The sequence below is a fragment of the Lissotriton helveticus genome, chromosome 2_1, assembly GCF_964261635.1.
Source record: "Lissotriton helveticus chromosome 2_1, aLisHel1.1, whole genome shotgun sequence".
NCBI lineage: Eukaryota > Metazoa > Chordata > Amphibia > Caudata > Salamandridae > Lissotriton > Lissotriton helveticus.
In genome coordinates, this window is record NC_136059.1 from 1,372,950,244 (window position 1) to 1,372,974,939 (window position 24,696).

General features: G+C 45.0%; 1 protein-coding gene across 1 annotated transcript in view; it reads left to right on the forward strand.

The window, feature by feature from the left end:
* The window catches only part of IGFBPL1 (insulin like growth factor binding protein like 1), a 182,240-nt gene that overhangs the window by 40,459 nt on the left and 117,085 nt on the right, over positions 1–24,696 (forward strand). The gene's annotated exons all lie outside the window — the stretch shown is intronic.

The window sequence follows — 24,696 nt, forward strand, 5'->3', positions numbered from 1 at the left end:
TAGGAAGAACATGCCAAACAATAAATTACTATGCAGAGAATGGTGGCGTAGAGAGCCATAGTGGCCGCTACATCGTGCTGTGTCCAGAACATTCTTCTCTCTCACAACAGATCATGAGAACTCCCTGCATTGATGTCTCTGCTTTGAGTGTTCGTGTGTGCAGGAGTGGCTGCTTAGGCCATGGAGTCACCCAAAGCCTGGATCTTTCTTTCTTCCACAGCTGAGCCTCTGTGACGAGGACTGCTTGCAGATGAGCAGGTGTGCCAGAGGGCCGGAGTGGAATTCAAGCAAAATCATTCTGGCCATCTTCTGTGGGGTGAGCACAGCTCTTCAGGTGCTCTCCACAACGGCCCCTGCGATGCAGGCATTATGTGAATTAGACCCTGCAAGATGAAGCGGAGCTGTTCCTTGTCGTTCACACAGTAAACGCTGAAAGTGTTCTTAGAGGCCAAAACCCGCTCAGTGGATGTTTGTTGGGAGGGGACTACCTATAACGAGTTACCACGGGACCGCCCTCGAAGGTAGATACCAGCCCTTCAGTATAAGCTGGTGCGAGACAGCTCTATGTCATGAACTATCTCCTCATACACTAGATGACAACAAGCCAGATCACCCCCGCAGGCTACCAGAGAAAACATGCTAAAAGAACATATCTGCCCCACCCAGTCTCTGCTCAAAATGCTCTATTCATCCTGCAGCTGCTTGTACTCATAGCTGTTCTCACGATTCTTAACGCTCCACTTCAGGTACTGTTTTTTTTGGCAACACTTTTTATATTTGTAACTGTGAAATGCCCAATAAACATTTTATAATACATTATCCCCATTTATTTGTGTAAGCACTGCTGCACCACACCAGTATAAGGAAGGGACCCCTTAAGCACTAAAACAATCCGTATTTACTGCAGATCGGGTCCTGTATTTGGTGTAATCACTGTTCATGAGGAAATGTGCGCTCCTACGGAGACTTCTGGGTTTGGTAATGAATGGATCCTGGTGCTTAGAACACAGCTATTGAGGAAATTAAAAACAGCAACTCTTTGTACCTTCGTTTTGGCCAAGGTGACGCCAGTGGACTGGTAACGGTTACAGCTGAGCCAAGGGGCAAACCATCCACAGGGCATGGGCACATGTAGGTAAATAGAAGCGCTTCAGAGCTGTATTGAGTTGCACTTAAAAAACTCATCCGAAGCATTAAAGCTGTGGAAACCATAAGGTTCATTGAAGCATAATAAACCGAATCTCACTGTTGAGGTAGAATCTTCTAAAATGGCTTCCTAAGGGAACATAACATTCGTGATGCCATACAGGGAGATGCATAAGAGGGGCCCATGCAGCCCCTGCTGTGCAGGCGAGTCCCCCACCTTCCAATGTGCCCCCACCCTTCAAGGGGTTCCAATTCAGCCCAAGGCCAATGGATAAATGTGAGATATGGGAGACTCGGGAGCCCCTCATCACATTCTGCAGGGGGGCCATCATTTTATGCTACGCCACTGAATAGGTTCGTTTAAAAGGTAAAGCATCGGCAAGAATTTAAAGTAACGCCCCTTTCCAACACCGGGAGGAAGCTGTTTATTATGTGATACTGGGTGAGAACTTCACATTTTTAAACACCATTTTGTAAAGGGATGTAACTAACTCACTCTCGTCTTTTTCAATGTGCGGAAAAAAGGCACCAGAAAAAATACGACTTGTTTGCCAGGGTACAAGATACACAAAAATGCCAGCAGCAGCTGAGCATTCAGAATTGTTCTTTGGTTCATTACATCTACATAAAAGCTGTCGCCTGTATACTGCGCTGCCCTCCCACGCCTGCATTATAATTCTCTAGTGGCCTGACCAAGAACAACAGGGTTTCAGGCTGGCTGCCTTCCTCCCCCCAGACAGGATCAACTTTTCTGATGCATATGCATTCTTCAAAAACACAGAGCAATAAAAATATCAGATTACTAAAAGTAAACATTTAATGAGATATCCATTTCATGTCCCAAAAAAACGACACTGCCTTAACTCTAATCAATATTTCCTTTATTGTTAATACACTGTTGCACATACCACATCAAAAATCTGCTAATTGGATAACAATTTCAAAGCTTCCTGTCTCTTGAAAACGCCCTATTTGATGAGAACTGGTTTTAAAACTCTACAACGCAAAAAAAACAGGCAATTCAAAAACATATGTGATTTCAAACATGTCATTCATAGGCCACAATTAAAGAGGCCTTTGTATTCTTTCAGCTCCTTGGCTGTCTCACTACACGTGTATAAGGGCTTGATCCCACTTTGAAATCAAAACAATTCCTGCCTCATTGAGGTATTTACCAGCGCCAAAAGATAGGGGTAAAAAACGCAATCCTGACGAACAACCCCCAGAGGGATGTAGACGTCTTCCTCCCTATATATATATAGTCTCTAGCTCTGGATCTTACTTCCATTTTTGTGCGTAATTAATTCTTCAAAAAATTAAGTAGAAGATCACACCTAGAGTGGACCGGAGAATACAGCTCTTTTAAAATTGATACAGTGTGTTGTAGGTTCAGTGTCCATTTCCGTTCGCTCTTTAGTACCTCTTCCCCACACAACGACATCTTCACTTCACCGGATTGTAACAATCTATCCCACCATCGTAGTGTTGCCATTTCAGAGAGACTAGACCATGAGGCCAGTCCGGTCTCCAGTCTTACTGCCTGGACTATAGCTGATTTGAGTCGATTCAATATATATTTTTAAGCACTGCTTTCATTTATATCCCAACTACTTATCCCACTCAAGTACATACTTTCTGCATCATAGAGCCATTTGGACTGAACCATAGCTTTAAATGCTGTTAACACTGGGTCCGATGTTTTCCTGGCAACATCCTTCCTAAATTTACAAAGCCCCATAATCCTTGGCATGCCATTAGTTTTAATCGTTTCCCAATGGATATTCCATCTTAAATTAGATGTAAATGCATTCCTAGGTAATGATACATTGACACCTCTTGAATCTTTACCTTTTCCAAAAAACAATGAAGCTCTTTCTTTCTGTCCCCAAATATCAAAATGTTTGCTTTTTCCATATTGACAGACAGTTTGTTATTTATAATGCATCTTCCAAGGGTATCTAATTTACGCTGAAATCCAATTTGTGTCATGTTCATTATTACCAAATCATACCTGTAAAGAATGAATGAATGAATGAATGAAAAGAAACTTATACCGCGCTACTTAGCCCAAGGGCATCAAGGCGCCAAAGAAGACATGACACATGACGCCCACCCATCTTTGGCAAAAAGGAAGTCTTCACTTTTAGTGTTTCCGACAGGTCCCTTAATTAGAGTACAAATACAGTAGGTGCCAAGGCACAGTGTTCCTGCAAGCCATTTCTTATCTCGATTTTCTCTTTTAATATTCTAACCCTAGGCAGTTCAGATTGTGGAGTTCCTTTAAAATGCAAAGCAGACCCCTCAGGAAGTCTAACTTTAACAAATTATCTCATAGTGTCTCCCGATTTACCAAGTTGAAGGCAGCCTAAGTAGCAACAAAACAGCAAAACAAGTTCACATTAACCCCTTTGGTACAGCGCATATTTTCGCCCTGTGCGGACGATTTAAATGGTGGGCGAGATTCGGACGGCTCCCGGACCTCATTCACACACGCCAACCGTGAGTGACGCAGGATGGCCGGGGGTCGTCATGCGCACCAAGGGGTTAAAGGTAATTTGCCTTTCTTGCCATTGCCCACAAACCAAAGCAGTGGTCCAACATTGAGTGGCCTTCTATGAAGCCAGCTTGCTCTACAGGGATCGGGGTACTTTCATCTGCCCAGACTTTCAGCCTCCTCAAAATAAACTTTCCAAAAGGAATTGCGAATGATCAGAATATTTACATCAATAACGCAGTGAAATATAGAGACAAAAAAGAAAGCCCTGGGGAAGTGGGCTACTGCGAAACACGTTTTGGCTGCACTTGTTGATAAAAAAGTGTATAATTAATTTTTTTCATCTTCAAGAAGTTTTTGGGGGGAATATATTTTTTTAAATCGAATAAATACTGTTACAGCAACGAAGGAATTGGATCGCATCTTGTTTTTCGGAGGGCATGACAGCTATTTCTTCATGGATGATGGGCAACTAAATGCTGGAAAGAATTAGATTATGCTCTTTGGTAATGCCAATATACTCTGGCCTGCAGATTGGTGGCCTGCAGATTTGGGAGTGCCCATATCCTTAAGACGGTGGTAAAATCTTAGGTGTGCATTTAGATCTGACCCTGTCTATGAAGGACCAAGTAGGGGCTACCTCTGGGACCTGCTTCCATGTGATGCGTCTTGTGCATAGAATATTCCCCCTTCTTCCACTATCTGTACGTAATACCTTGGTTCAGGCACTGGTCATCAGTCGTCTGGACTATTGCAACACTCTTTTGGTCGCAGCTAATGAATCATTACTGAATAAACTACTTGTCATGCAGAATACTGCTGCGCGTTTGTCACAAATATGCCCCCTAGAATGGCCTCTCTCACCCTTTTCCAACAACTTCATTGGCTGTCCATTCACCAGAGACTCAAGTGAAAAATGTACTGCATTGTTCATAAAGCCATGAATGGCAAAAGACACAGTTACCTAGCTGATAAACGTATCCCCTACCAGCCGGGCAGGGTCCTATGCTCTGGAGAGAAATGTCTCCTTACCATTCCTCACTTCAAGAAATCTGGCACAGCAGGTAAAACCTTTTCCTAAATGCCCCCCTGTTATGGAATCAACTGCCCTACACTTCGAAGCTGTGATGACCTTTCAATTTTTAGTAAACTCCTTAAAACTGTACTTTTTGCTGTTTAACCCTCTGCTGGTTCTGCTCTTGTACTGCTCTAGCACCAATACCCTTTAGCGGGTAATTCGGGCGCTCTATAAATTCGTAAATTTCATTAAATTATGGGAGTCCATAGAGGAGTGGGCTGAAGATGTAGCGGGATGAACGTGGTGCAGTAATATGCACTTTGACTATCTAGAGCTATTGAAAGCAACAAAGCCAGAGACATTCCTGGAAAGCTGGTTGCGCTCTTTCATTCCCATTACTAGACTCTCCTACGTCTTTTTTATTAGGCGGGTGCGCTGGATGTTAGCACAGAATCTCCACCACGGAAGCTCCCTTGAGGCCACTTATTAACATATTCCCCAATTACAAAGTTCGAGATGAGATTCTGAGGGTGCTGTGACAAATACCTCAGATACAATATGAAACACTAACAAGGTGATGGATGGAATGCTTTAATTAATCTCAGCCGCTGGCAATCCCTCAGGCCGAATTTCAGTCCATCATTTTTCACCCACCATGCCATTCTAAACAAAGGCCTGCTTTATCTAAAAAAAAATACCAGCCCATCTCTTTCTGGGAACAGCCCACCCAAACTGCCAGACAAGGCCTTCTCCTGAAGGGACTGAAAACAACCCCAGACCAGTTTTGACCTACCTGGAGGTTGTCAGAAGGGTGTAGCATGAGTCCTATGGCACAGTGAGTATAGTAGCCATGTTTAGCCATAACATTGCACTTAAAGTATCAACTGCACCAACTACAAGATGATGGATGAATGCTTGAATAAATCTTTGTCACTTGGAATCGCTCGGGTCGTATTCCAGAACTTGTTTTTTCCGCACCATGCCACTCTAGATGAAGGTTCGCATTCCCATGAGGAGCAGGGTTGGTACTTACTTACATAATGTGGGCCTTTGTCTAGAATGGCATAATGGGTGAACAACGATGAACTGGACGGTGGCCCAAGCAATAGCCAGGGATCAGCTGCATTCTCTGTGGTCTGAATGGCATGGTTACTCGAATGATACCAGAGAGGGGTGCTGATGACAGGGCTGCAGGAAAAAGAGAGGCTCCAATACAGTTTCACTACACTGCCAGAGAAAAGAAGAAACCACAGTCAACTCAGATGCTCATTAGGGTGACCCGGCTCAACAGCCTGCGACAGTGGCGATGCCATAGCAAGGACCATCTGGAAATTACACAAAAGTCCATCACATCTGTGACCATTTCTTGTGAGATGGGTTGGGTGCTGTCCACTATGCTGGTGCGGCAGTTGCTCTTGTCATGGTGACTGAATAACACACCATTGTTCTCCATATGCACTGAAAAACAGACTGTACATCTGTAATCTTATACACTGCTACACCAAACTAATGCAGCATCCTTTCCACTTAATACTGTACCAGTTATCCTTGCCCAAATATTTTTTGGGATAGGGGCTCCATAAGTGACGATATATATGGTGTTTGTGGCTGGATGATTTATTCTGCATGGGCATAGGTTCTATCGTTATTGTGTTTAAAGAATTTGAATGGGTTACCAATGCTTCTTTGGTAGTAATATAGGGTAGGGAAGTTGGGGCGAAGGGTTGTTCTTCTGATCTTTATTCATATTCAAGGTTGTACCTAGACTTTCTTTATACTTGGCTAGATTAAACAGATCACATCTCCTATCATTTCCTGCACCAATGCTTGGTACACCACAATTGGTCAGAGAGGGACTGGTGTACTTCAAATTGCCATGAATGCGAATGGCCTAAATGACAGGATTAGGCGAAGGGTGGGGCTTCAGGTTGTGATGAGGCACTCACCAGACATAGTCATGATGTAGGCAATCCATCTCATGGGTACTAATTGTGCTTGCTGGGGCCATTATGGATGCAACAGAGTTAACCAACAAGGATTTACCTGAAGGTTTATGGTGGCCATATTACTACGGAGATCCGTCCCACTAATCGTGACCACTACCTAGATGAATAAGCAAGGCCAGTATATCCTGTTCTCTGGTATCCTTGGGAGCCGTTCGTGGACTTTTATCAGAGGGTTTACACCGCCTGCACTAGTACACAGTACATTAGACTAGGTGGGCACTTTACTGGTGTTACCAGAGGAATCATTATCGTAGGAGGATACTTACATGCAACCATGAATAAAGCAGTAGCCATTCTTGGCCGGGGCACGCTAGGGGTCACATAGAAGCACAATACTTTCTGACAAGGCAGCCTCACTGGGCCTTAGCTATTCATGGTTCCACTGGCCCATGTGAGAACAACCCTTCACATTTCTCTCAGTGGCTCATTAATAATTTCCCCGCTTAGAGTACTTTCTTCCTGCGTCAGAGCTAAAATGGGTCTCCCCACACATCATTAATAGGGTGGCTTTCTGGCCATTCCTCGATTGAGATAAGTCTGAATCATTGCAGCTGGAGTACATGGTTACATAGTGACGGGTGAATGATGACTTTTCAGAAAACCTCAGAAAAGAATCAAAACTATATTTTGAGACAATTGGATCCTCTGTTATATCAACCGGGGTACTGTGGTTGGCATACATGGTTTTGATTTGAGGGAGCTCCATAGCATATTCATATAGAAAAAGTAAGGAAAGAGCATTTGAGATAACAGACCTGCAGGTGAAACTGAAGACATTAGAACTCAGGAACATCTCTAATGGAGGCCATGCTTTGCTCCAACAGGTGGAATCTACTAGGTTAGCTTTTCACCTGCTGGTCATGGATCTGGCCCCCAGAGTTTGAACGGCATCTCAGAAAATTGGTATAAAACACAGGTGACAAGTCAAGTTACTCTACTGGCTGCTTATCTAGGATGCAGCATCTTGAGTGGCCTTATCTCTCTGGACCCCAGCGGATGAGTTTTTATCAGAACTACTCAATGTAGCCACATCCTTTGCAGAATATTATTCAAAACTCTATGCTGTGGTCCCTTGTCAAAGTAAAAACTAGAGAGCCCTCTGATTAGTGATCTACTGACCCCGCTGTCAAATAACCATGACTGTGATGTGCTATACCTTCATTTGACCTCCAAGAAGATTACACATGCTATCACGATCACACTAGTTGGAACGCTTTCAAACTGCATCTCCCTAGATGATTGATGGTGACCTCAAGATATGCATAGTACAATGGGATATACATTTGTGGGGTTCTTCACTAACATGCCGCAAAATGAATGATCACATAGGCAGGTTGCACTTGCAGAGCTCCACTTCTTTGTACAACAGATATGAATATCTGCTAATGCATTTTGAAAAATAATCATATAGATTGCTTGACTTGCATGCACTATTTTTGGAAAAAACGAATAATTGTTATAAATAATTCCCTGTTATGCTAATTCATGTGCAGAGAAAACTCATTTCATTCTGACAGTTCAATCAGTATACTAGCTCTTATCATTCACAGTGAAACATGAAAACGAACACAAAAATAAATCTTGTGGAAGCACCAATCAAGGAATTATGACGATCCTCCCGTTATGGTATTTCACCAAACCTCTGAGTGTAAATTTGTAGTCATGAGTGATTCTTATAATGTGAAACTTGTAATGTCCTAAATGCACCTTCAGCCTTATCGCATGACTGCACCATTCTGGATCACAAAGCTTTTATTCAATTGATGGTGACGATTAGCACCGCAGCCACAACCTAGCGCGCTAGGGGATTGGTTTATGTATCCCTAGAAATATAACATAAATTCAATGCTACGTATTTTGAAGGCAATTAGGCAACTGAACTCACTTTAGTGGCATTAGCTTAAACTTTGGTTTGACAATCCCTTTTTAGGTGACATAAACATAGATCAATTTTAATAAGATTTTAGCTCTCCACACGTAACTTCACATTGGATTCAAAGTACGACTTGCGCTTGGGTCGTAGCCTGTAACTAAAGTATTTTACTTGCTGTATGGCCAATCTTTCGAGTTAGGGATCGATTGTAGTAGGGAATATCGAATATCTCTACCACAATATTGAGGGATTAAATATTGAAAGGCAAGTTCACAGAAGGAGGCAAGGATTTAATATTCCTAACTCCACCTCTGCATACCTTGAATATATATATAGCACCAAGGTACGTATGTATGGAGTTAGGTACAGAAAAAGTTTAGAAACTTATCTTTTAATATGTTGTCCCTCGATATTGTGGTTACAATATTCTGTCCCGTCCATATTTGGGATTTGATATTCCCAGTCTACACTTTAGGGAGTTAAGGTTTCAAGTAAGTGTCCAGGTTTCCAAGCCTCATTTTGCTCTTCTGCAGTTGATCATGTGCCTTGCAGCAAAGTATTCCTCTGGTCTTTGAGTACAAGATTGTAACCAACTGGATCTTTAGCCTGATGTTTTGCCTTTTAATTTGAGAATGGGGTCGTTTCTTTCCTTTTCCATAAAGATTGAGCTCTTCATCTGGCCCAACACAGTGACTAACCTCTGTTCCCTGGATCTTCCTCCATGGTGGTGGCTCTATCGCAACCAACATCTACTTTGCTATATTCATCGAGGCTGGGGTTGATCACGAAGTCAGACTCCTGTAACTGTGACTGCTCCACTTTCCCAGTCCCTTAATTTTCTGATCTCATCAATCAAATTAAATGAAAGTCTTTGAAACAATCACAATGTGGAGAGCAAAGATCAGAGGCTGAGCAAGTGTACAGTTGGCCCTAATGCATGAAAGGAAAATCGCCCGCCCAAGTTAAATAGTAAAATACATTCATATTTCGGATGCTGTGGGCCACTCACACTCCCTGGGAACCAGTCCCAATGCATCTTCCCCCTATTAATAGGGACAACCCTCACATAAATCAAGAGAAAGGAAATCTAGAGATACATATGAAAATAAACATTCACAAGCATTGGTAAAGCTAATATGTCTCTCATTTACGACTTATTGGCTTTGCTAATTGTTTTTAGTAATACAGTACAGCATTGCATTTGCTGAGCTTCATGGCTAAAGGGTCAAAAAAAGGTGCCATGATGCATCTGCCCACCTCATTTTGTAGGCATGTGCAACACATATTCATACGCTTTCAAAATGGTTTTATATTTTTTTTGAAGCACAGGTGGGGGGAGGCAGCAAAGATAGTGTGGGTGGGGTGAAACAACATGAAGGGTGTGGGTAGGAAAAGAAGCAATATGAGGAGTGAGGCAACACATTGGGACAGAAGCAACATGGAGGGAAGGGGTGGAGGCAACAAACAAACGAGAGGGAGGAATGTAGAGCATGGAGGAATAGAAATACATTTGCTAGAGAGGGGAACATGTGAGAAAGCTTTTTGGAGGGAGAAGTACACGAGGCTGAAAATAATACGGAGAGGGTAAGGAGAAGCGCACTGGCAAGAGAGAGCAACACAGAGTACAGCGAAAGGGGGAAGAGCAATACTTGAGGAAGCCAGCTGGAAAACACATGCACCCGTGTGGACTACTTTACCAAAAGAAAAAAGTAGTGCTTCAAAAGCGAGCAGTGCATCCAGATTTGAATAGAAGGATAAACACAAGAAGAAGTAAAGCCCATAAAAACTGATGAATAAAAACTAAGCAAATGAGAATGACAATAAAGCCAACCAATGGTTTGCAATTGGAGGGCTCTATGCCCACTGTAAGCTGACAATAGGTATTTTCTCCAACAGACAGCTTGAACTGTCTGGTAAGAGAGACCTAAAGAGCAACCCATTGAACACACACACAAACAATAAACTATCTTTCTGCTGTCTTCCATTTGTGGATTAGCGCTGTCACCATCATGCATCTTCAACTAATCCACATAGGAAGCTAGAAGGAATGAGGTTATGTACAGACAACCAAAATCTGCTCATGTTATATAAAAGCCGAATTATTTTTGGACTTTCAACGAGTGTCTGAATTTGAGGATTAACTCGCAGTTGTATGCAGATCTACCTGAACTGCCCTTGTGAATCTAATGAACCAGAGTCAAAGTTATTCCAAACGTATCTGTTTAGTTCAAAAGCATGGGGTACTTTTAAGAGAATTTACCTGTTAACATTGAGCCTGTGCATAGGGAGTATTTTAAATTGTTCTCATAAAAGAGCCCTCAATGTGTTCAATTTCCTTAATGCTACAGGCCAGTTTTAATTCTGATAGATTCTGCTTCCTTCCATATGGCATCTTATATAGCCATAAGGCATGGATCCCTTAACATTCTCGAGTCTTCTGTGATAGGCAATGACAAGGGAGATGTTGATTGCAGCATCCATTCTCAAAAGCCCATAGGTACACATGCACTTTAGCACTGGTTAGCAGTGATAACGTGCTCAGAGTCCTAAGGCCAACAAAAAGAGTTCAGCAAAAAGAGGAGGAAGAAGGCTAAAAGTTTGAGGTGACCCTTCAGATAGGGATATTTTCCTACAGAGAAGGACCGGAAAACCATCACAAAGGTAGAACGCAGGAACCTGCAAGAATACGACAAAAGGGCTGGGTGTGTCTGGTAGTGGATTAAATAAGCATGAGTAGATTCAAGACTACGCAGCCTGGGTATTTGGTGCACTGACATTTAATAGATTTGGGCATTGGTAATCATTCTTTTATAAGTTAAACAGTGACTTGTGTATTCAGTGCAGACCTAGCATCACATTACTATTCTATTACCATTGCTTTATTGGTGTATAAGAATCCAATCCAGGGAAACACAAAACTCTTAAAGATCAGGAAAAGTTTTATGTTGAGCTGACTCTAATTACAGGCATTATCCTCCAATGCATAAGTCACTGGGTAACCTCAATGTTGCATTTCTGAATCTTAGCCGAGCTACCTACTCGTTATTCTTTTGAGGTCCATTAAATGAGCCCCATTGTAGTGGGCAAAAAAATAACATCTATTATCAACACCTGGCGCCTTTTAGTTTGTGAAGCCTGCTGTGTAAATGTGCCAATTATTTGTAGGTACATTTGACGTGTCCACCATAAAAGACAATTATGAGAAGACAGTGATTTGGTTAATAATGTGAAATACTCTGTAAACTATAGCACCATCATCTGGGCCTAGGTAAGCGGTGCAAATGGATGCCCATGCTGGGAGAATGAAAGAGGGGCGAATGCTATTACAGGTCTGGACACTTACAGCGTGTGGCCCTTCAACTCAAGCCTTATTAAAATAATTTTGAAGGATGCCCTGCTGTCACTAACAGCAGCCTAGTGGTTCTCACAGTATCATAGGCTTAAAGTAGGCGCCTCGTCGGTGACAGTGAGGCTCGTGCTCTTTCTAGTTACTTCTCTGTACTCAGTCACGGACTCATTTACATACGCTGGTCGAAGGCAGGCGCGTGCGTGCGGCAGTCAGCTGGCACCTCATTAAAATGCCCGCGACATAATGGGCCCAGCAGGGGTTAATCCTCACTTCTGAAGGGAGCGCCTCTGGAGCTCAGTTTGGGAAGTCTTCTGTCTTCTCGAGCTCAATTAAGCAGCGTTACCACAAATATCCATATTTGAAGAGTCATTCTGCAGCTGGGCTCCCTGGCTGCAGATGCTCCCGCTTCCTGGCTTTGTGTTTCCGCACAGCGAGGTGACCCTGGCCGGCTGCCGCAATTATCCGTGTCGCCTCGCGCAGTCAGCGCGCGCGGCTCCCTGCAGGGCGCCCTGAGTCTTGGCCGCGACTGCAGAGCAGGCGAGCGGGGTTGGTTTCCGTGCCCCGAGCCAAGAAGCGGCGGCGAGCAAACACGGAGGACAGAGGGTCGACTTTCTCTCGCAAGCAGCGGACAGAGAAAGTCACCACGCTTCTGTACGAGGCCTTGTTCAAACTCTTTCCAGAGGTTTAGGGACAGAAGGTGCAATGGGCTCCAAAGCAAAGAAAACGGGCCCACCACAGCACACCTGGGTAGTGAAAGACAGACATCATGGGAGTGAAGTGGGCCCCTGAAACCTCTCCACCCCGGTGCCACTGTATCTACAGTTTTACTGATAACTATTGCCCGACTCCTTGGAATAATTCTCACTCAAAAGTGTATTTGCTCAGGTGTTTTGAGCTTAACATATGGACACCTCCGGAGTGTTGTGCGCAATCGGGAGCCACAATAGATCCTGGAATTTCTACTGTATAAAGAGCACATAAGGAATCCGGTAAATAGTGGAGGGAATCGTGACCTCAGAAGTGGTAGGAAGCACTTTATAAAAAAAATCCAGTGGGACAACCCAGACAGCGTTTTGAGTCTCACGAGTGGTAGGGAAACGTTTTATAAACATCAATTCAACACAGTACAATTCATGAGTGTTGTCAGGGATATTATTCTGAACGAATATGTTGGAAAGAAAAGGGAATTGGGAAAGATACAATGATATATGTGCTGAGCTGCGGTCTGGAATGTACCGTTTCTGTTTTGCAGGTTTTAAAAGAAATTAAATGACTTTTGGTCTCACTTGCATACTGAACGATGGTTACCAGATAACTATCCCAGGTAATCCCCCGGGAGCTGGTCCTGAAACTGATACAAATGAAATAGCAATTAAAAAAGTGAGTGGATTTTAAAATATTTTATGCTGTGAATTATATTCTACTTGCATAAACAATTTACAGCATGAAATATAAAAAACGGTTTTCAGTTTAAGCAAAAATGTGTCCTTTATTTATATCAGTACATGTTTGTTTTGCTCCTTACAAATGAACGTAGTCACAATATGCTATAATAGCACAAACATTTAATTATCACACAGAAATGTTTTTATATATGTTCTAATGTTGAGAATGGTAAATATTTAACATCTTCTCCATTACCAACAATACCATTACCACCACCGCCGTCTTAACCACCATCATTACCTCACCAAGACTAACATTATTACCATTACCTACATTATAATTTCCACCAATATAACCATTCCCACCACTACTAATACCACCACCACTATCACTGCCACAATAAACACCAGCACCACTATATCTATCAACCCCAACATTGTTGCCGCTACTATTACTACTACTACTACCACATCACCACCACAACCATAGTGACACAATCAACACAATTACAACCCTCACTACTTCTACCACCACTACAATAACTACCACTATCACCATCATGACCACCACCATCACTATCAGCACATCACACATACCATCACTACTGCTACTACTAACACCACCACCACTTCTACCACCATCACCCCTACCACTCCTACTAACATTATCACTATGACCACCATCACCACTGGTATAACCACCACCACCATAATCACTATTCAGTTCAATTCAGAAATACTTTATTTTGGCGAAGCCATAAAAGTTTTCCATCAGCACAATAATAAACCACGTTCAGAATCAGTTCTAATAAACCATTATCCTGTAATGCAGCCTAAAGGATCTAACAGCATACATTTATTAAAGAAAATCTGGGAACTGAAAAGAAAGCGGACCGAACAAAACTGGCTGACAGTGTTTTCCCTAATCAAAGGAAAAGGTAACAGCAAGCTTTGGAGTTATATTAACAGCCTGTCATCTGGAGGTGCATACAAGGAAAACAGTGTTGCAGGAAAAGTGTGGGAACAGTATGCAAAGGGGCTGTACACCTGTGAACCAAATCGGCCAACTCTTTGTAACACCGCGTGGTCTAAGGTGGTAGCCGCAACCATCATTACTGAAAGCGCCCCGACCGAAGAAACAAGATCGACCGGACCTGGAAAATTCTCGGAGGCGGAGATAGCAAAGCACATCAAGGCGATCAGAACTGATGGTGCCCCTGGCCCAAACGGGATTCCCGCTCATGTTTTTAAGTCTGCCCCAGCCTTCTTTGCAACCAAACTTACTTCCCTATTTAACCACTCATTCGCAACCGCAATTTTGCCAATCTCCTGGAAAGGCTCAATTCTATTTCCAATTCATAAAAAAGGCGAGCACTCAAACCCGGCTAACTACAGACTCATTGCCCTTCTTGACATTGAAGCTAAGGTATACGCCCGCCTTCTCCTAAAGGATCTGGAGAAATGGGTGGATAAGAACAGCATTCTTCCGCCCACACAGACTGGCTTTAGGGCTAACAGTTCCACGCTGGATAACATCATAGCGCTCACGTACCTCGCGAAGAAGGCAAACTCGAGGAACAATTTACCTTTGTTCTGTTGCTTTATAGATTATTCAACGGCCTTTGACCGAGTGAACAGAAGCCGGCTATGGGCGAAACTAGTGACCTGGGGGATCCCCAAAGTCTTGCTAAAAGCCATACAAGCACTTTATGAGGGGACCTGGGTCCAGGTGAAACTAAGCTCTTCAACTACAACCACAAGAATTGCCACCAACTCTGGTTTAAAGCAGGGGTGCGTCTTGGCCCCTCTACTTTTTAATCTGTACACGGCGGACATGGGGCAAGCCCTGAAAGACACGCACCTAGCACCCCCTAGATTAGGGAAGCTGGTCCTGGGAACGCTGCAGTATGCAGATGATACAGTAATCATGGACCACACCAGGATAGGGCTCCAAAGAGCCTTAAATAGTCTTGCCACCTACAACAAGGACAATGAGCTATGTATCAACGTGAGCAAGACCAAGATAGTAATCTTTGGCAAATACCATCTTAAAACAAAAACTTCTTGGTCACTGGGGGAGCACCGAATCACCACGACTCAATCTTACAACTATCTGGGCACATGGGTATCAGAGAGGGCCACCGCAGTTAAACATCTGAAGGAGCTCAAACCAAAAATAAACAAAATAATAACGTCTCTCAGACGCTTAAGCTATGGCCTGGCCAGTCCTTCTGCTGACCCGATGTTGACAGTACTCAGAGCTAAACTGATTCCCGCCATCACGTACGGACACATAGCCTACCCAGGGGCCTTTGAGAAAGTGGTCCAAGCAGCCCAGGTGAAAGCATACAAGATGGTGCTTCGGGCCCCCAGACAGGCACGGAACAACAGGCTCAGACTAGAAATAGGCCTGAAACGACCAGATCTGGTACTACTGGGGGACTTGCTAAAATACACATAAGAGTACTGAAATTGCCCGAAAACACCCTAAAGCATTCCCTAAAAATCGCCTTTGGCGACGCAGGGTCCCCATGGCATTCCAAGGTGGAATTAGCCATTAAAGTTCTGAATATTGAGGAAAGGAGCCTGCATCTCCAGGAAATTCCATTTACCGCCTGGGCCCAAGCCGTTAAGCGCCAAGTTCAGTCCATTTCTTTTGAACTAGATCTTTCTTCGCTCAGGCACAACCCACTAACTCTGGCGCTGGACAAGTCCTATATCTCCGGTAAACCTCAACCATATCTGCATGATTCATTAACAACCCAGGCAAGACAGAAAATTCTGTTTATGCGCCTCTTGGCTCTCAGGATCGCGGACTTTAATCCAACCTGGGCACGCACGGACGGTGCCATTGCTTGCCGTCTTTGCAACTATCACAGTGAATCCTGGCTACACCTGCTATGTTGCTGTCCAAAGTTGGCCAGCGACCGACAGCGACTGATCCGCCCGGCTTTACGGATTCTGGGCCACAGAACATGCAGAGAGGCCTCGGACTGATGTTTTTCAGAAACTACGACCTGCTTATTAGCTAGGGTCAGCAAGTTTATCCACCAAGTTAAAACTGCACTCGATTCCCAACTACAGGCTACAGTTCCGTTGTGCCCTGACAGTGGGCTGAGTGCTCCCCCCCGCCGCCCCAAAGATGTCAGCCTATAGTTAACCCAGGGAATCATCGTTAAGTAATCGGAACCATCGGACTTAGGCACTTAACCTGGGTCGGCTAAGGGTCTGATGCAGAAGCCAACAGTAGTCATCTGGCTCCGCAGCGTGAGCATGGATGTCGAACCTCTACAGGTCTCTCAGACTTTAGTAGGCATGGTCCCATGGTGAACTCACAATTTTCAATAAAAAAAAAAAAACCCCGATTGGACAACAGTATTGAACACGTCAGTCTAGTAACTATATAGTTGCACTAATGGTTTTAGATGGTTTTGGCCGAGAAGGGGGGTGGGGGGGGGCATTTTTACTGCTTTTTATTGCTTTTCACTGTATTTTATTGTAATGCATTGTATTTTACACTGTAAAGATTTTAAGTAATCACACAGTTTATCAATAAACAAACAAATACATTTATAAACGTTAATACATATAATAAAAACAGTCTTTAAAAATGATCTATATTATAAAATTGATAAGATTAATATAAACATCATAATTTAATAGCTTGTCTCCTTTTAGCTGACATCCGTCCAAACTACTTTGCTGTAGTGTTGGTATACAATGCAGAGGGATCTGGTCTTGGTATCCTCAAGGCGGTGCAATGGCACAAAATCCTTTTTAACACCCATGTCCAAAAAACAGGGGATACTGAGGGGTACTGGATGGAAGGGAGACCAGAGCTCTTAAAAAACATTTTCCGACCCTTCCAAAGCGGAGACTTCTCCAAAGCCCCACAGTTCAGCACCATATAGAGTGGCACCAATAGCCTTGGCCTCATACAGCAGGAGGGCTGGTTTCACTGGTTTAGTAAAGGATATACAATGCTCTTTTTATATAACTCCAGGGATCAATCTGTGCTTTAAGCAAGCTTTTTAAATGTGCTTGGACCAGGTCATACTGGATGAAAGTTTGATTCCTGGGTATTCGTATGAGTCAATCCTCTCGTAGGAACCTATCTCCTAGCCTCAGATTACCCATGGACTTTTTCTAAGTGCTAAACACCATACATTTAGTTTTAGCTGTGTTGATTTCAAGGCCATGATTCTAGCAAAAAGCACCACAGTTATTCAGGAGAGTTTGAAGGCTGCTCAGGTTTTTGTGTGTTGTAATTCTTTAATCATTTTTGCAAAACAAAATTACATTCTGTAAGTATTATCATCAGCCACACATTTAGAATGGAAAAACCAAAGGGGGAGTGAAAAGGTAGTGCTGAAAAGAGCATAAGAGGTGGATACATCCTCCTCTAGTCAATAGGTATTAAACATAGGGATCCACCCTTATAGAAAAGAAAGGTAGTGTTCCTATGGACCTAGTGTGTCTCCTACGATGGTGGAAAGCACACCGCTTTGTTAAAATACCCCTCACCCACCAAAAGGACCCTTGGTGGCATGCTTCATCACCGGGTCTGCCCGCCCCGCAACGGGACGGGGCGTGCTGCGACCTACGACTACGTGAGAGCACTAATTTTATAACAATACTATGTGTGGTGTAGGAGTGTGAGTGAAAGGGTCAGACGTAAGTGAAAGTAGTGTATGATTAAAAAATACCTGGCTCTGCAGCAAAACAAACATTTTAATGTTCCTTTGAGCTGATATTGTTAAAAGTGGGGAATAGGACGGAGGTTCTAGGCTTTATTTGGCAGTACTTCCTGTGTCGACTTGTTTCAAAGCCTTCCCCCACATTTAGAATGACCAGATTAACATCATAATGGGAAATCTACATGACATCTGCCTCTTAAAAGCTGAGAGAAGTATACATTAATATGAATCAGAGGCGAAGGAACAAAAAGGGAAGAAACAGAATGGGGAGGATGAAGAAACTCAAAGCCTGACAAACACTGCAGTAGTGGTGGAACTAGCTTTGGCGAGATGTATATGTAAATGTGAGGTCTTATAATGTCTTATGCGTAGCAGCATTGTACAACAAATTGGAATCTGTGTATGCTTCTAGTGCCACCTATAAATCAGTAGTAGCAGCTTGTGACTCTGGGTGAACTCTCTCCATGCTCCTAAGTGTAGCTACTATGCCTAAAGGGGAGAGGGGAAGGACTAAGTCTCATAAGAAAAGGGAACTGCGATTAACCTCTTTTTTCAGGTCTACTTCTCAGCATCTCTGCAAGGTGTAGAGTAGTACGCCCACATTGCTGCAATGTTGCAGATCCAGGGAGGGAAGGGTATGGGGAGAGAGTGAGGGGGAGGGGGTTATGTTGGAAAGCTAAAAGACTTGTAGTGGGAGATGAAAAAGATTTCCGGGATACATATCTGTAGGCTCAAATAGCCTTGGGTGTCAAGAATGTAAGATGGGTGGTACAGAGCATTCCTAGCATGACCATGTGGAAGAGAAAGAGGAGTTGGAAGTTAAGGTATATGCAAGACTATACGAATGCTAATGAAGGGGACGAACTCTAAAGGGAGGGGCCACTACTCTTATTTTAGTTTAGAGAATGTCAACTGATGTCGTCATTGCCGCTGCCTGATTTAGGTTATCTACGGCAAGATTCTTGTTATTATTGCTCTCCCACATGGGAAGGGTGACCACATCTGAAGCAACAGATCTATCTGATCCTGAAGATTGTAAATAACTCATTCATAGGAGGCCGTGGGTATCATGGCTACCAACCATGGCTCCTGCGACGGTGGTTTCGGTGATCTCCACTGTCACAATATACATATCTTGGCTGTGGCTAATGCTGTGTGCTGGAGGCGACGTTGTGGCTTTGAGCGCTCTTGTGATTGACGTAAATCATGTAAGAGGATAGTGGCGGATGTAAGTCGGAGGTGTAAAGGCATCAGAGTGCGTAGCGTCTGGCCCACATAGAGCCAGAAGGGTTGTATTGATGGGCATTCGCATATAATGTGGGTTATGTTGCAGCCAACATCAGTGCATCTCCAGCAGTTGGCATGAGGAAGTAGCCCTGCCCTGTGTAGTTTTGTTGTTGACCAGTGCCAATCGTGGAGGATTTTGAATAGACAAAATGTAAATCTTGCCTCTCGGGTGCCTCTGTTCAAGTCGTCTAGGATCTCCATCCACTCATCATCCTCATATGAGACTGATAACCAGGTTTGCCATCTGGCACAGGGTTCTCACAATAGGGGCTGCGTAAATAGGTGGGATGTGAGTACTTCATATCGTCCGGACGTGATCCCTGTGTGCTTTCCCCAGGTATGCAGGTCCGATACTGCTGGTGAGGTCTGTAACGACCAAGGTTGCGGCCCTAAGCTTTTCTTCAGGCATTGCCGAAGTTGCATGTATTTTCAGGATTGTTGCTTAGATAGGTCAAAGTCCTCTCACAGTTGTGCAATTGTCTTGAGGCCACCATCATGGAGAAGCTGCTCCAGGGCATGAATGCCTGCTGCCTTTCACAGAGGCCAGGATACTGTTTTTCTATCAATGCGTATGCTTGCATTTCCCCACATGGGGGCTTTCTCATGGATTCGAGGGTTCAAACCCAGCAGTCTATGCGCCCGTTGCCAGGACCTGCGCATAGCTGACAGAATCGGGTTGGTGGGATCATTATCGCTTATCCCTGTTCCATATAAAGTGGAAAGACTTGCCTCTGTAGATAGTAGATGCCTTTCTATATGCACCCATTGCAGCACGTCAGGAGCCATTGATGGCATGAAAGCCATTTGGGATAGCTGTAGTGCTAGGGCATAATGTTCCACTGAGGGGAGGCTCATCCCTCCACAGGAGCGGTGTGGTTTCAGCTGCAGTGCTCCTATGCGGAGTCTCGATGTGTTCCACACAAAGGATTTTATCTTAGATCTATTGATTAGATGGTGCGTGGTTAGAAGAATCTGAAGGGGGAGCATGCCAAGAATATATATGAAGCATGAGAGGGTGACCATTTTTATGGCTTGTACACTATCGCACATTGAGAGCCCTAATGCCTTTCATTTATCAAACTCGCGTTGCATCTGGGTGAGCAGTGGTCTTAAGTTATCTACAATCATCCCTTCCGTCCCTTTGTTCACCACACCAGTACACCTAAGTATTTGAGGCACAAGGTTGCCAGTGAAAGGGGAACCCGTGTATGGCCGCTTTTGTGGTCCCGTCTGAAATGGGCAGTGCTTCACTTTTGTACCAAGTAATTTTGTAGCCGGAAAAGGAGGAAAAACCAGATAATTAGAAGCATGGATGGTCGGGAACTGGGATTTGAACAATGGTACTGTGCACACTTATTATGACCCTACGTTCATACCTTCCACTTCCCTTCTTCTGGTGCAAAATGATGACCCTGTCCTTGATGCTAGTTCATATTCTCCAGAAAGTGATGAGTAAAAAAAAATTCAACCCAGTACATTTTGATATTGACGAAGGAACCAAAGCTTACAGTTAAATCATCCTCTAGAGTGGGGACTCCTTGCAGGATTCTTCAAAACTAATTATTCCTGCTTGTAAGGGAAAGTATGTATTACATTATTGGTTATTGTTATCAAGCACTGAATCCTTGTTTTTTAATTTCCCCCTCTTTCTATCCTCCGTCCCTATTCTCTCAAATGTTGGTATGTTCAATCAATGAATAACGGTTTCCACCATTGCAGTACGTTCTGTATGTGTTCTCCGTTCATTGAAAAAAGAGCTTCTGTTCTTACCTCATCAGGCCTTATATCTTTAACAAAAATGTTACATGTATATTAGGCAGGTAGGGCCCCAATTCACACACCTGCATCAATGTAATAGTGCTATCCTCAGCAAGGTATAATACATTCCTTAAGAATAAGCCTATTGTGGTGCCTGTCGGGTCTGCCAGTCCCTGAGGCCTAGGGTCAGCACGCACGTGTCTGGCAGGCACACAATAAATGGACACACACACATAGAGTACTGGTCCGGACAGGAAGTGCCGTGCCACTTCTGTCCTTTTATTTATACCTTTCTGGCCACGCCTGGCCAGAAAGTGATACATAGTGTGGGAGTGCTTCCGGGGCTCAGGAGAGACCCTCGGAGCACTAGAGCGCTACATCCCTCCCCAACTTGGATTTTTGAAAACTTCACTTTTGTAAACACAATGTCAATGGTAGCTCAGCACCGGAAGTCTGCCAGCTTCTGGCTTGGCTTTGGGTTAGGTCTAAGTTCATACCTCAAACTGCCTCTAGCCGGAGCTTGTTTCTCCTTCGGGCTGGGTGTAGGAGTGAGTTCTGCGTTCTGGCCAGTAGGGCTCATGAGCGTGCTTGCATCGCCGGATCTATCTGCTCTTGTCTCGGAATCACTCTCCGCTTGTTCTGCGTTATCAGGTGTTTGGTGACGAGTCGCCGGTATTTGTTTGAACCAGGATACATTCCTAGTTACCTCTTCTCCGTCTCGGCGAACTGTGATTGCAGTGCCTCGAGTTTCCTTGACGACCCACGGCTCAGGCTCAAATGCTGTGTTGAATTTCCCTCCGGGCCTTCTGGTCCGGATGAGCACTGTCTCTCCAGGTGTTATATTTCTGGACCGGGCATGCCTCTTGTGACTCGCTTTCTCATTCGTTCGTCTCCGCCTTTCTTGTGTGCGTCCGGGGGAGTATGGCGCTGGTGCCCAGTTGTCGGCCATAGGGAGTAGGTCTCTTCTCGGTCCAGCAAACATCAATGCCCATGGTGACTGCTGCGTGGTGCTGTGGGGTGTGCTTCTGTACTCTCGTAGAAACAGCTGGAGCGCTTCCTCTGGGTCCTTCCCTTCCGCGGTGGCGATTCGTAGGATTTTGTTGGTCGTCCTCATGAACCGCTCCACTTCACCGTTGGCTTGGGGCCATTGCGGTGTAATGCGGTGGTGACGGATGCCCAGGTTGCTCAGGAACTCTCTGAATTCATTCCCCTGGAACGGGGGACCGTTGTCCGTCTTGATGACAAGAGGCACTCCAAACATGGCAAAAGATTTGCTCAGTAGCGGGCGGACATTGGCAAAGCTAGTGGAGGTTGCGAGGTCTACAATCGGGTATTTCGTGTAACTGTCGATCAGCACGACAGTGACCCTCCCATCAGGGAAGCTCCCAAAGTCCAGACTGAGCCATGCCCAAGGTGAAGGAGCATGTTCTTCTGTGATGATTGGTGCGGGGTTGTCTGCGGAGCTGGTTATCTGGCACGCTCGGCATTGGCGCACCACAGCGTCAACTGCTTCCTCAAGGTTCGGGAACCAAACTTTCTCTCGCATCCTGGCTTTCATACGGCGGGTGCCTTGGTGCCCTTCGTGTGCTAGGGTGGTTGCCCTGTCTTGTAGGGTTTTGGGGATGACCACTCGGTGACCTCTGAGGAGAAGGCCATTGCTGGCTTGGCTTAGGTCATGCCGCACTCTCCAGAACTGCGTCAGGCGTGTTCGATCTGATTCATTCCAGTCACTGACGCCCTTTAGGAAGTTCTCCCAGGATCCTGACTTAATGGCAGCAATCACCCGCTGGATGACTGTGTCGTTCCCGTATTCAGGTAGGATGGCATCAGCCGTGAGGGCCTGGGGACATGACGCAGCTGACAGCATGTTCACGAAGTCCTCTGAGGGGCATTCACGTTCTGCCTGACAGCCTTCGTCTTGGCCTGGATGCCTAGATAGAAAGTCTGCGGGGTTTTTGGCCCCAGGGCGGTAGGCGAGGTCCATTTGGTACTGCTGCACTTGGATTGCCCATCGTTCTATCCTCGGAGGTGGGTGCGGGGCAGTGCCCTTGAACAGAGGTATCAGCGGTTGGTGGTCTGTTATCATGCGGAATGGGTGTCCAGAGATGTATAGATGAAAGTGAGTGCACGCCCACTTCACTGCTAGGGCTTCTCTTTCGATTTGAGAGTACCTTGCTTCGGTCGAGGTTAGTGCTTTGCTAGCGAACGCCAATGGTGACCAGGTGCCAGGTTCGGTTTCCTGCGATATCAGTGCTCCTAAACCAACTGGGCTGGCATCAACCACAATCTCGGTGGGCTTGGATGTGTCGAAATACGCCATCGTTGTGCTATCTAGCAATGCCGTTTTTATGTGGTCGAATGCCTTGGCTTCAGTCTCAGTCCACCGCCATGCACATTCTTTTTTTGTGAGGTTCCTCAGTGGCTCCGCGATGGTGGCCAGGTTGGGGATGAATCTCGCACAATACTGCGCCATTCCCAGAAAGCTCCGCACCTCCGATGCTGTGGTTGGTGCAGGGGCATTCTTGATGGCCACTGACTTGCGTGGGTCAACAGCGACACCTTCTGATCCGAACACGTAGCCAAAGAATTCGATAGATTTTCTGAAGAATTGGCACTTGTCCTTGTGTAAGGTCACGCCATACTGTGCCAGTCTGTGCAGCGTCGCCTTAAGCCTGTGGTGGTGTTCTTCGCTCGTTTTGGCATGGATCAGTATATCGTCACTAACATTCAGTACCCCTTGGAGCCCAGAGAGGATTTCTTTGATCGTGTTTTGGAAAATTTCAGCTGCAGAAGAGATTCCAAAGTTCAACCTCTTGTAGCGTCTCAAACCGAGGTGAGTCGAGAATGTTGTGATGTATCGGCTTTCTTCAGCTAGTCTCAGCTGGTGATATCCTGCATTGAGATCAAGTTTGGAAAACCATTGGGCGCCATTTAGGTCGGTCAGAATGTCATCGACTGTAGGTGTGAGGTGTCGTTCACGGCGAATGGCTTTGTTTGGGATTCTCATGTCAATGCAAATTCGGATTTTGCCCGGTTGCTTCGGCTTCTCGGCTATGACCATGGGGGATACCCATGGTGTCGGCCCGGACACTTTTTCGATCACCCCTTGTGACTCTAGCGTGTTTAGTTCTTGCTCCACTGCAGCCCGCAAATGGAACGGCACTCTACGGTGTCGGAGCGCAATTGGTTGTACAGTGGGGTCTATGTGTAGCTTGATGGGTGGATGCTTGATCGTGCCAAGGCCTGTGAATAGCTTGGGGAACATGAGCAGGATATCTTCCACTTGCAGTGCTCGTACTGCGTTCGCGAAAGCAATGAGGCCTAGGTCTTCCGCTGTGTTGCTTCCTACTAACAGGTCCGCCTCTTTGTCGATTACATGGAATGTCGTTGTAACTTCCTGATCCTCTGCTCGGACTTGCACCAACATCTTACCCCGTAGAGGGAGCGGGTCATGACTGCCGTAGGTGAAGATTCGGGCCCTTGATGGGACAAGAGTCGGCTTGGGGTTGAGCGCTTTGTAATGTTGAATTCCCATTACATTCACCGTGGCTCCGGTGTCGATGACTCCGATGGCTGGCGATCCGTGGATCTGTATTTGGCACTTGGGTTGCGGTCGTCGGCTTTTCTTTAGCTCACTGACAAAAGATACGAAATAGCACTCATCGTCGTCGTCTGAGGATGAG